The sequence below is a fragment of the Corvus brachyrhynchos genome, unplaced genomic scaffold, assembly GCF_000691975.1.
Source record: "Corvus brachyrhynchos isolate BGI_N302 unplaced genomic scaffold, ASM69197v1 scaffold544, whole genome shotgun sequence".
Classification (NCBI taxonomy): Eukaryota; Metazoa; Chordata; class Aves; order Passeriformes; family Corvidae; genus Corvus; species Corvus brachyrhynchos.
The window spans coordinates 940,117-953,462 of NW_008238325.1; the positions used below are offsets into that span (position 1 = coordinate 940,117).

Genomic DNA, 13,346 nt, shown 5'->3' on the forward strand with positions numbered 1-13,346 from the left:
AGGCGCTCCCCTGAGGTCCTTCAGAGTGGGGTTTATCTAGAAATACCCAATGTGTCCATCAATGTCATCTGTCTGAACAGAGGTCAGGGTGCTTTATCCAGGTGAATTGAGGTTATTCCCCCACGGAGCTCCAAACGTGCTGCTCGGGCTGTCCCGAGGGGACCGGGGTCTGTCCCCTCCCGGCGAAGGGTCACATTCCCGAGGTCACCCACCTGCCCTCTTTCCTTGGGGAACAGCTCGGTTTCATCCCGCACAATGTGTTTTAACAGAGATAAACCCATAAATACTTGTTTTCCCCCCATGTCGCTATTTGCAGCTCCAGCCAGGATGCTCATGGTGAGCTTTCTCGGGTCCATCTGTCTTGGGGAGTCATTTCCCGAGCCTTGGTAGCAGCTGTGTGTGTCTGGAGATGGAGGGACAGCTCCGAACGTCTGTAAATCTGGCATCATGCTCCATGCCATCAGTAAAAATATTACACGTTAGAATTTCCTCTGTTCAGTTGAGATTGTGTTTTCTCACTGCTGCCTTCAGCTCTGACCCATTGGGGTTTGCTCATTTGTTTGTTTTGCTGGGTTTTTAATGGATAGTGGAAGAGCATGCACGTGCCAAGAGTATTGAACATGCAAGTGCAAAGGCCAGATCCTTCTTATCATAATTGTAATAATTACATTGATAAGCCTACATGCAAGTGATGCGTGGAGTTGTATAAATCAGGTTAAAGTACAACGCCCAGTGAGAGTGGTGCTGTATACATTTTGCAATGTCCTCAAAGCCCCAAGTGTTCATACTTGTATCCAAATAGAGTAAAGCTGGCTGCAAATAATGTTTATATTTTAATTAAACTGCAGAAAGGCAAGAGAATTTCATCCTGACTATAGGCAGTAATCTCACCCGTGGATGGTGAGCAGATCTATTTATTCAGTGGAAATAAATTTGTTCTATGAGAATGGAATTTTGTATTAAAAGAGATAATTTTTGGCTTATGTTGAGTTATTTTTCTTTCCTTGCGTAGGAAACTTCCTTTCCCTTGTGTACTGAGATGATTTGGGGATGATTTGCTCTGGAAGTGTTGACAATGTCTAAGTGTGATGTCTAAAGGGTGTTTTGATGACTTATTTTGCTTTTTCATTGTGTTGAGCTGAGGCTGAGTGGGAGGCAGCATTCCTCCACTGCAGGAAACAGAAGTGGTTCCATCATCTCTGACCTACAGTGGGTGACTCTTTGCATACTCCAACCTGGATTCCTCCTAAATAATTGGGAGTATTAATGATAATTCTGTTTTTATCAGCAGTAACATTGGTAGCATTAATGCTACTGGGAAGGAATCAAATAAAATCAAATGATCTGCAGCTTTACTAGAGCTGTTTGATGGGGTGCTATTTGAAATAAATATATTTTTAGCTCATTTCATTGTTATACAAGTACCTGGTATCAGCTTGAGCTGTGGAGTGCTGTAGTAAAGCCTTCAGCAAGTGTTTGGTTTATTCCCTCACTGATCATTGAAATTCTTCCTACAGGTGGAAAAGAACAGCAAGGCCAGGTAAGCCCCAGTCCCAGCCAACAACTGCACACAGGGAAATGTAAAGGATGATCCTGGTGCTCAATTCTTGGTGCTTTTTGTATTTCCTGGATGTTGTCATTGATGTCACCATCACATTGTACCCTGGGTTCAAGGATTTGTTTGGAAATGGCTTCATGGAGTTCTTGAGTGTATCAACAGCAACAGAAAGATGTTAAATGTTGTTATGAATAATCTGAATTTTGGAAAGCCTGTTGCCTGCTGCTCTGCTTAGATGGTTATTGGAGAGTGAGAATCTCATTCCTTAGGAGATTCAGAGAACATGAGTTAAGCTGTGGCAGCTCAAGATTTTGTCAGAGACCTTTCCAGGCAAAACCACCTTTGAGTGTGGCAACACAGCTGATTTGGTTTTAAGCTAGAAATGTGTGGTTTTGTCCAACTTGTGTTCTCTCTGTGAACTTTGAGAGAACCAGGAGAGAAAGGTCTCTCCAAAATGTGAGGCTGCATTCCTGAAGCGCTCAGGTGTGCCAGCAGCACTTGATGAGCTCTGTGCTGCTTCCACTTGCTTCAAGTACCCACTTCACACAAAAAAAGATGTGATGGTTTGGGTTTAGGTTTAAGAGAAATGCTCATGTGAAGAAAAGTGTGCAGAATTTGGCCTTAAGTGTGGGAGTTCATTGCTCTGGACATTACTCAACCACGGGGTGTGACTTCTGGCAGCGCTCCAGCCACTCCGGTGTGAGCTTGTTCCAGGATTGCTCTTCTTCCAAATGCTTTTACAATGTGGATTTATGGACACTCGGAAATCAGGCTGCTGTGTGCTGCATATTCCTATTTTCTGAGCTTTTCCAAGGCTTGGTTTTCAATCCGTAGCGGAGTTTCTCAGTGAATTTATGTATGTATGTATTTATGTGTGGGTAACACAGTACAACACAGTTGTTCTCCATGGAAGAAATGCAGATCCACCCAGGATGGAGCTCACAACAGCTCTTTGTGCAAAAATTCCTATTTTTTAATTCTGGTGTGAATGGAAATACATCTTTTTTTTTCCAGTTCTGGAAATATTTCTGGTTTGATTGGGCAGTGGAAGAATTGGAATGTGCTTGGAACAAGCCCTTGAGTGGGAATGGACTGGAGGCCCAATTCTGCACCCTTGAAAGCCAGTGTTGAAACACCACATTATGCTCAGTTTTAGTCAACAGACTTGAATGAAGAGCAAAATCTGATCTCAGAAAATTACATCTATTAAGTGGATTCAAGTATTTTGAGACAAGTACTCCATGGGACTGTTTCAGAATAAAATGAGTGATGGTACAGAGATAATGGGTTTGCCACAAATTCAGTAATTTTTATGATTGACCTCACTCACAAATTAACCAAACATTCTTTAAGGCTTTGGATTTTAAAATAAGAACATTTGCATCAAGGCAAATTAGTTTAGATCTAATGTCATTAGTGACCAAGAATATTATTAATGTAACAATTGCAAAGTATTTGGAAATTAGTATTATCTTTTTCTTTGAGACCAAGAATTTGAAGGTCCCTTCCACCCAGGCCATCCTGTGATCCTATGATTGACAGGCACTGACAACTGTGCTTCATACAACTTCTTTAAAATGTCTTTTCCTTGAGCCTTATGGTTTCCCAGTTGTAAAATTCTGTCATTATCTCATTTTTGTTCAGGTTGTTGGGGCAGTTTGGGGGGTTTCTATGAAAGCATTGACTTTGCTGCACACAGAGTTCCCCAGGAGTGCTGGCGTGACACTTGTAGGTTATTTTTGATTCCTGTGAAAGTGTTTGGAAACACTTCCCTGTGGTGGCATTTCAACTGGTTGATATTGTGATGGATTTCAGAATGGTTCCTTTTTATGGGAAAATGAGAGGAAAAGGCTCAAAGAGCAGAGCTATAGGAACTCTCTTCCCACATTCATGCTGGGTGGTCTCTGTAGGGTGGATGGTGCATCAATCCTGATATTTCTGAATGTTAAGGACAATAATCTGAAGTGTGGGGTTATTTCTGGGCATTATTTAGAGGTATGGACATGCAACACTCAGCTGTTGGATGCCTCAAAAAGAACAGATACCAACAAAGAGCAGAGCACAATATAAAATATTCATGACCAAGTCCTATGTCCTATCCTGAATCTTTAATGTCCATTTACTTTTCCTAACGTCTTTATTTTTCCACTAGAATTTTCTAAATCTCTCAAGAATATCCTACATATTCCATGCATCCTGAAGAGATAGTTCAGGTTAGCCAAGGACTGGCTCTCTCTGTACTTGGGAATTCCAACAAATGTCACTGCCTGTGGAGGAATATCCTGCCCATGGCATGTGGCACAGCAATTTGGCTTGTCCTTGGAGCATGGTGCCAGGGAGCGAGGTTCTCTGCAGTGATGAGATTTTGCAATCAGCCTTGAATGATTCCAAGCAGAATTTCCTGAATTGTGATAAGTCACCATTGGAATGGGAAAGACTTCATTTGTGCTGTTGCTTCTGGCGGCACTGCCATCCCTGCTGGTGCTGGTGGCACCTGGCACCATTCCTGAGGAGGGACTCTTGTAACAGTTACTCTAAAAAAAAACCACCAACCAACCAAAAAAAAGCTGAAGAAAAGTTTGGGAGTCTTTATCCAACAGGAACCATCCTATCTGAAGTTAATGACTCTCCCCAGATGTTACAGTGGCATTAATATACTGCTTATGGGGCTTTTATGCATTTTTTTCTTGTTTTCTGTTGCTTTTCCACAGACAGTAGCTGGCTTACACATTAAAGAATTACAGGAATGTATTTGCTGATCATTTTTCAGGCTCTACTTGTTTAAAACTAGGTCAGTCACGACAGTAACTGTCCTAAACTGAGTTTTCTAGAAAGATACATAAATTTTTGGTTTTATACTTGGTCTCTAAGTCATTTTATGTGTATAAATATATATATAAGATATCCATTATCTGAATAACCCTTGTACCAAAGTTTGTCATTGAACTTTGGAGGCTTTGGCTTTGCAAATCAAAGTTAATTAATGGTTTGGGGTTTTCTTTTGTTCTGGGATTGTTTGGTTTGATTTTATCAGGAGTATGACCAGAGAGAGGGAAGAAATGCAGTGTGAAAATTGTAATCAAACTGTGCTTTTAATAGGACTTAAATTTTAATTCTTGTGCTTCTTTGGGAAGTGAAGGAGCTCTGCTCCAAAGAGCACAGGAATTGCCACTCAGAGCTGAAATGTGTTCACTCTGCTGTGTCCTGAGAGTGCCCAGCATGGTCTGACTCAAAGGGAGATGCTAGAAATTCCCATTAGTGAGATTTCAGGGTTGGATGGGACCAGCTAATCTTCTCCACCTGAGAAATCCAGTCCTCCTGCACCACTGGAGGTACTGGCCCAGCGTGCACAGGAAGCACTTAGAAAACTCATGTTTAGTGTTTTGGTGAAAAATGAGCTTTACAAAAATTAGGCATTGGTAATGGATGCTGGCCAGTTGTCTGCCTTTTTTAGGGAACACATCCAGGTTTCTCTGGTGCTGTTAAACTGCCATGAAAGGGCAGGACTGATCCATTGTCCTCAAAGCACTGCTGGAATAGATTGTAGCTAAATGCATTCTTCTTAATCAGAGAGACATTTCCTGTGGCATCACTTCTGTTATGTTTTCTTGCAGTGACCCAAAAACCTGGCTGCTTTGGAAAGTGGATAGTATTGGCAAGCAAAGAAATATGGCAAGTAAAAGTCTTTTTTAGATCCAGTTGATGTCAGTGTTTTCTTCAAAGGAAGGGCATGTCACAGCCCTGAGGGGTCCTGACAAGGAGTAAAGGCACTGATTAAGGCAAAGATTTTTTGTTCAGTCCGTGCTTAATTCTCCCTTTCAGTTTTAAACCAACAAAGAATTGTGGATGGATCTAATTTATACAGAAAATATATATGTGTATTCCTCCTGTTGGCAGTGGGGGGCTGTGACTACAGCCAGGGAGGCTGATGGAAAGAATGGCAATTGTTAAGCTGTGACAAGTGGGAGTTTTGCCAAGGCTGACAGTGAGAACAGCACCTGAAAGTGAAGTGCCTCTCGCTGGCTTAGAGACAGCCAATAACTACATGAAATTCTTGTTGAAAACCCTTGTTTTAGAGCAGGTAACAAATAGAACCCAGACCCTATTTTTCCTGCTTTTGGCCCAAGCTCTCAACAGCCTGCAGGTCGCTGGCATTCCCAGAATTGCTTTTTTCCTGTCTGCATGCACAGGTCCTCCTTGGGCTGAGGACACACCCTGACCCCTCTGCTTGTGCCTGGCGTGGAGACCAGCTGAAAACACGGTTCTCTCTGTTGGGTTTTTCTGTAGAGTGGTGTATTGCACCTCAAGACTTCCCTCTGCCCTGCCTGGAGTGCCCTCAGCTTGCTGGCAGCCTCGCCAGGTTGGCCGTGGTGGTGTCACAGGCCTTTGCCAGCCCCTCCGAGCCAACCAGAGTCTGTCCAAGCCTTCAGAGCACAAAGCCCTGATAAGAAGGATCTCTAACAGGTACGCTTCAGGGATAAGGAGGAGATGTTCCTAAAATTAGTTGCTGTCAGCTCCAAGCAGGAGTGAGTGCCTCGTGTGTCACGGAAACGCTGAGTATGTGCAGAATATACTGTGTGTGTATCTAAGTATGTACCTATAATTACACTATTGAAGTGTAAAATTCAATCCTTGCAAACTTCTGGGAGATTCAGGAATGTGGCTTGCTTTGGACTGTAATTAAAATACGGGCATTTTGATTAAAAATAGCTCCTTTCCGACCTACATTCCCGATGTAGGTCAGTGGAGGCACTTCTCAGACATATTAGCATTTTGGACACTTAATCTTAGCAGCATATTGCATCTCCTAGAATAGGTTAGGAGAGGCAAGGCAGGAGGAATTGCTGCATCTCGAGTCACCCACAGAGGTTGCCAAGTTTCTCAGGCACCAGAGAGGCAGAATAATGAGGATTATATTTAATTCGGGCTGGAGAGGCAACCGTGGGGTGTTGAGCAGAGGCAGCTCAGATCATCTTGTCTCTGTGGGGGAGGGAGAATTTATAACTCTAGCTCACTCCAAAGCAAGCTGTGTGTGCATTTGTGTGTATATATATATTTATATATATGTATATACAAATCTGGATGTGTATATAACACCCTGTGTATATATGTATGTATGTATATGCCTACAGTGTACAATACATGTATCTATAGAAATGTATACATTTATATGAATTTATATTTCTCTATATAAATAGTCATGCAACTATGGAAAATCACATTTCCACAGCGTGTCCTTTTCTGTAACACCCCCCCCCCCCCAAAAAAAAAAAAAGCTGCTTCCATTAATGTCATATTGCACAAATGTCTTCAATTTTCTGTTTAGAAAGGAGTGGTGCTTAGTGGCTGAGTGCAAGCCTGGAAGGTTTTTACTCTTCCAGAGGACTTCCAGTAAATCATGGGTTGCTCCAGAGCTGTTCCACATTTGTGAGATAAAGTGGTGGCCAAAATGACTCAGGGCTGGTTTTACAGGCAAAGGAAAGGGTTGTTGACTGTGCACTGGAAGCCTCTGTTATGCGCTCAGAGTTTTGAAGGTGAAATATCTGCACTGATAATTACTCTAGTTGCTGTTAATTTCCCAGCTATTGGCTTGAACAGGGGAAAAAAAGATGAATTTCCTGCTCTAAAGTAAGTTATCTGAAGTCTGATTATGTTGCCTCAGTGATGTATGGATTTCCATTTAGGGTCAGGATGTTGGGCTGTAAATCAAGAATCTGAGCTCAGTGAACATCTAGTTTGGGATGTGTCTTTTATGTTCTAATTGATTTTAAATAATTTCAATTCATTATCAGAACAAGCTATACCTTAATTCATGATAAGCTCAAAGAATTTCTCATTCATATCAGGGTGAATTTTGCACTTGACTTCGGTGGGGTTGAATGAGGTCAGAGCATTTCATTCAGCACTGGCATAAAAACAATCTTGTAGTTGTGCAACTATTAATTAAAATTGTAATTTTGTAATAAAAGCAGCCTAAAAATGATTGCTAGTTATGTATTCTATGACTATAACACCTTCCTGTGGTTGTGTTGGGCATTGGTTTTGATTTTGTGTCGCTAATCCTTACTCTGAGTTTGGCCCCGAGCAGAGCCCCTGGAATAACAGCCCATAACACGCTGCATTTGAAAGGAAAAGCTGCAAAGTAATGATCCCTCAGCATTCCTTAAGCTGTGTGCCCGGAGTGGTGGCTGATTGCTGAATTGCCACATCCATTGTGCAAATATTCCCAGAAATGGAGGTCACGGTAGCGTGGATTTGTCACGGGGATTTTGGCTCCCTGTGGCAGAGCCTGTGTCCAGTGCTTCAGAAAAACCTCCCTGCGCCTCCACCCTGACCATTCCCAGGCTGTCCTGGTCCCTGGAGCAGGGTGGAAATGTCCTGCTGCTCTTCTGCCATAGTTTGGAAGCTGGGATGTGATTAGGAAAGAAAAAAGGGAGAATGGATTATTCCTCCCTAAGTCCTTCGCTTCCTTTAGGGGAGAAGATAGGCAAACAAACATAAAATCATCATGGAAATCAAAACAAACACCCAGAACACATGACACTGAGTGAAATGTTTCTCCTGAGTTTCTGGATTGTGCTTTGCGTTATTATTTCATCTGGGGGAAATCAGCACGTTATGGGAAAGTGCTTTCCAGTCTCTTTTGCATAAATGTTACAGTGAAACTTCTGTGATGTATAGCTGCCTGTTCAAGAAAATGGGTCATTTCCATAAAAATGTCATATTTCTATGCAGAAAATATGCTGAATTCATACCCTATCTTCTAGTTAAAGCAATCCCTTTGCTGGTTTTGTGATTTCAGCATATTTGCCTGAATGGAGACAACCAGAAGAGGAGCAAAAAAAAAAGATTATTTTTTAATTAACTCATGCAGGCCTAATGTCAGACTAAGCACTTGAGTGGCAGTGTCTGTGGGGCACGCACAGGAAAATCATCCTCCAATGGCTGATTTGTCTTTTGAGCAAGAAGCATCAGACTTTGAGCAGAGTGACTCACAAAGCTCAGAGAGCTGTTGCTTTGCTGAGAGTCTGGAGACTTGGGGAAAGAAGTTTTTCTGCTGTCACTGTTAAAGAAGATGCCTGGATGTCTGTGTGCTCTGGGGAGCAGCCATTCACACAAGCAACCCACAGGCTGAAGCCAGCAGAGGAGTGATGAGCTCCGCAAATCTCCTCGTACTCTGCAGCAATCTCTTCCTCGCAGGATGAATTTCATCTAAAATGAACCTGGGCTCCCAGCACTGCTGCTCTAAAGAAACAACAAACCCACCCTGCCTCTGGAAAGTTGAATTTGGCCATGCCACTTTATATTTGGGAAAGGAACAGTGGATTTTAGGATCGGAGTTACAAACCAAGTGGATGCTAGACATGGACAACCAAAGAAATGCCCTGATCCAAAGCCTGTAGGTGCTTGCTGTAAATCCTTGGAGCTCCACTGCTCCCAGCACAGCAGTGCTGCTGTCCCTGTGCTGCTGAGGGGACTCGAGATGTTTGGTACCTGCTGCTGGAGCTTTCTAAACAGCCATTAGAATTTCTTTAAATAATTAAGATGAATCTGCCCAGCTTCTCAGCTCGTGTGAGCTGGCTTCACCCAGCAAAGTTCTTGGGCTGCTTCACTCTGTAGGAGGCATTTTTCTCCCTTTCACCCATGGGAATGCAAAGAAGTCACTGCTGTGGTATGGCCTTTGGTGGCACCAGTGTCCCCAGGCCCCTGGACAGGCTGTAAATTCACAAGAGGTTTTCAGGCTCCTGTTCAACCTCTGCACGAGCTTCTACACCCACTAAAAAGACCTACACTAAAAGCTGCTCCTGTACTTGTGTGCTGGAAAAAAAATCCCTGAGGAAATCTCCCTTTACCAAATCCTGCTTAAACCAAATAAAGATATTTCAAAGTAATAATAAGGATAAAGCTCTATATAACACATTTTATTAATAGATAAGCAAGTATTGACCACCAAGGCTTTGTCTGGAGTATAAGACACAACTCCTAATTTTTCCTCTGACAAAATATTTTCCTCCTCTTCCCTCTGTAAATCATTTTGGTGCAGACTCATCCAACTTTACTGAGATACAGTTTGTTCCCAAAGCAGAAAATAGGAAAGGAAAGTGATCTTAAGAGGTTTGTGTCTCAAGGAGAGCAAAACATTCCCAGAGAGAAGCCTCTCCCACCCACTAATCCTACCTGGAACTGTGGGGCATTGTGTTGTATCTAAACATCTTCAAATTAATTAGAGTTTAACTGGAATTAAACTTCTGTTCCCATTTTCCTGTCTCCATGGGGAAGACAGTGAAAATTTCTTTTCTCATAAAAATATTATGAGTAGAATGTGTGTTATGAAATGTCCAGATCCTCTATTTAATGGAACTTTGCATAGGTACCAAAAAAGGGGGAAAGTTTGTTACTGGCATTTCTTTTCATAGGAAGGGATTTTAGGAATTAAGTAAAAACTAAACAAACAAGAGATTACATTATTAATATCCAAATAACAATTAACATATCAAAATACTGCACTATGGTAATAAATCACTGACAAATCTGGATAGAGATGTGTCAGGATTAAGTTCTGAACACTTAAGGCTGTGATTAAGTTGCTGAAGAATTTTCATCTTCAAAAATTCTCCATGAGAATCTCCACAGAAAATGTCTGCTTTTAATTGGAAAACAAAATCCTCAGGCTGACTTTTATGATGATTATTTGGTAGCTGAAAAAAATGTGACTCCTTGAATGTTACTTCAAACAAAAACCTTTTCAAAATTGTTTTCATCTTAAGAAAAGCCCCACATTTTTCATCTGAAGAAAATTCCCTTTTGAAGCTTAGAGAAGCTTTCTGAAAATAATACTAATTTAGAAGAAAATATGATTTTAACAAACCTTTCTACTCATAGAAAGTGCAATTCTTTTTTTTTTTTTTCTCTTTTATTACCAAACTTTTATGCGCTTTGGTTTGTGTCAGTTTTGTCTGTAGGGGAAAAATGGTACTGTGAAAAAAAAAAACCCACTCAGGCACATGAAGATTATCATTTTTTAAATCTAAAAGAATATCTTAGTTCTTAATAATATATTAAACTTCAGTAATCGACTGTTTTAAGGGACAAACAAAAGATGTATCCCTGGAAGTGTCCAAGGCCAGGTTGGAAGGGGCTTGGAGCAACCTGGGATAGTGGAAGGTGTCCCTGCCCATGGCAGGGGGTGGAACGGGATGAGCTTTAAGGTCCCTCCAACCCAAACAGTGTGGGATTCTCTGATATTAAGTATAAACAAAGGAATGAAGTATTGAATGGAAGAATATTAAAGTAGCAGTGGCAAAGGGTTTAAAATTTAAAAAACCTGAGTTTCCACTGCCAGAAATGTGGGTGTAATCAACAGGGGCTTGGGAATGCCTAATCCTTTGGAATTAATATCCAATAATTTTCTCACTTCTGGTATTACATTAATCCAAATGCAAATGATGGCTGAGTTCATGATCTTTGTTGCTGCCACCAAGTAATATTTTTAGCAGATGAATAACTGAGAATAGGAGAACCCAAAGAAAAATTGCAATTCCTTTTTATTTTCAGTGACAGGCAATACTACACCCAAAAGTTGTGCTATGTATAATCAAATTAATGAAGTAACTGCAAAATTGAATGACTAATTGTGGAGAGAATGGGGAAAGAGGCCAAATGTGTGTCTTTAGTTGGCACTGTAGCATTCAGCTGTGTATGGGCAGGTCCTTGACTGGTTAACACCAGAAGTAAGATGTTTTTTCTGAAGTTTGACCCTTTTACCCATCCTATTTTTTTTTCCACAGGAAAATGTCACTGCAATATGAGGAGAATAGTCTCAATGGCCTAATTTATATTTATTTTAGCTTTGGTGCCACAACTCTTGTCCTGAATAACCCAATGGTCCTTGAAGGAGGGCAAACAAACAGGTTTTCATCTGTTTATTTGTGCATGAACCAAAAAATGTGCAGAGAGGCTGAAACTGTGTGTGTGCCTAGGACAGGGCTGGCAGCACGATATTCACGGATAAAGGAATTCTTGCTGGCAATGTCACAGGCTCAGAATGCTCAAATTAGCCCCTGGGAAGACAAAGGCTGTGCTGTACACACCTGCAGCTGTGGGTAAACGAGAGAACAACGGGCATTGTTAAGGTGTTAAAGCACTGAATTTCTGTCTTACCTTCGTTATTGGCTGACTTTCAGTGCCTGTAATTAATGTGCCTGGAGTGGGTGGATCTCTTTACATTCGCCTGTTTCTTTTCACAGCTTAATCAGAGCACGAGAAAAACTTAAGATTCTCTTGTGTTTCCCAAGTTGTCCAGTGCTGTGGTGAGCTGGCTGGAGAGAGCCCAAACAGGGAGATGAACTTCTGGAGATTAATTGATGTTTGATCCTGAAACTTTCCAGTTGCTTGTGTTTTGGGCTGGTTTCCAATTCTTAACTTTGTGGCACCTTGTAATGAGGAAAGAAAACCCCAATATTCAGGAAGTCCCAAACTGTGGAGCCATGCAGCTGATACCCAGCACATTTCCTAGGAAACCTGTGTTAGGGCCTCACCACCCTCTGAATAAAGAATTTCTTCCTAATATCAGAAACTGCAAGATCAGCCCTTGAGTTTCTATAGGTTCAGGTGAGTGTAATTTAAAGCAGAATTTACCTCCAGTGGTTTGCTGAAATTAAAAAGCAGAGTTTTAGTTCTGGTTTAAGAGTGAAAATTGATCACACTCAGCAGCTCAAGAAGGGAAATAACAAAAGCTGTTTCTACAGTGGTTTCAGAAACTTGCAGTGGCTCGTACCCCACAGAATTCCATCCACAAGTGCACCCTAGCAGAAAAAATCAGGCTGTTCTTTAGTGCTCCTCTTTGGCTTTAAGCAGAGAGGGATGATGCTGAGACCAGTCTTGGAATGTGGTGAAAAATTGCCGAGGATGGGGACATTGTGTTTGTATTTAGCAGTGCATGAGATACATCCATATTCCATTGGATCAGCTGGCTTGGATTGCCTGGAGCTGCCTTAATGGAATGAAGACCAGGTATTCTTTTATCCAGACAGAGCTCTTAGAATTTATTGTAACAGAAGTATCAAAACACATTTCTTGTGGTGTTTTACCTCAGCAACAAGAAGGGAGGAGTCTGCAAAGAACCTGTGGGCCCTGTCCTTGATGCAGCTCCTTCCCTTCATTGCCAGCAGGCTCAGCATCCTCAGCAGAAGCAACCTCAGCCACTGTCACGTTTATTATGGCTCTACGTACTTCACAATTTTTGTTATTTACTGTAACTCTGCCCACAAACGACTAACAGCATTATTGGGAGCTGTCCTTTGCATGCCTGATGTCAGATGCAGCTGCAGATCACATTTACAACTCCAAACACATGCAATGGAGAGTCATAAATTATACAGGAAACAACACGGAGTAATGAGAGACGTGTCAGCTCGAGTTTCTCACAAAAAAAACAGGCAAGATTTATTTACTATTCCAGCCACTGGCTTTTTTGCTGTCAATAGCTCGTCACTTTTAGTCTGCAAATAGGAATAAAGATGTTTTGCAAGAAGGAAAACAAAAGACAGCAGAGCAGCTTGGCCTCTGGGGTGACTTACTGGAATTTTGGAGCTCCAGGTCTCAGTCTGCACCAACTAGGTGGGGAAATTCTGTAGTTTTTGCACGTCTCCCTCTCCTTATCTATTAACACAAAAAAGCACCAATTAGTATATGGAAAGCATAACGTGAAAGCTGGGAATTAGTCCCATTTTCCCTAAAGGGGACACACTGGTCCCCAGGAGCCAGATGCAGAAATCCCATGGTCCTG

The 13,346-nt window shown here is 41.7% G+C and overlaps 1 long non-coding RNA gene across 1 annotated transcript; it reads left to right on the forward strand.

Annotated features, from left to right (window-relative positions):
• The first annotated feature begins 6 nt into the window (after positions 1 to 6).
• On the forward strand, positions 7 to 7,541 carry LOC108446765. The gene is made up of 2 exons (XR_001862065.1): positions 7 to 1,540; positions 5,173 to 7,541. It is a non-coding gene; the product is annotated as an uncharacterized LOC108446765 (long non-coding RNA).
• Positions 7,542 to 13,346: the final 5,805 nt, after the last annotated feature.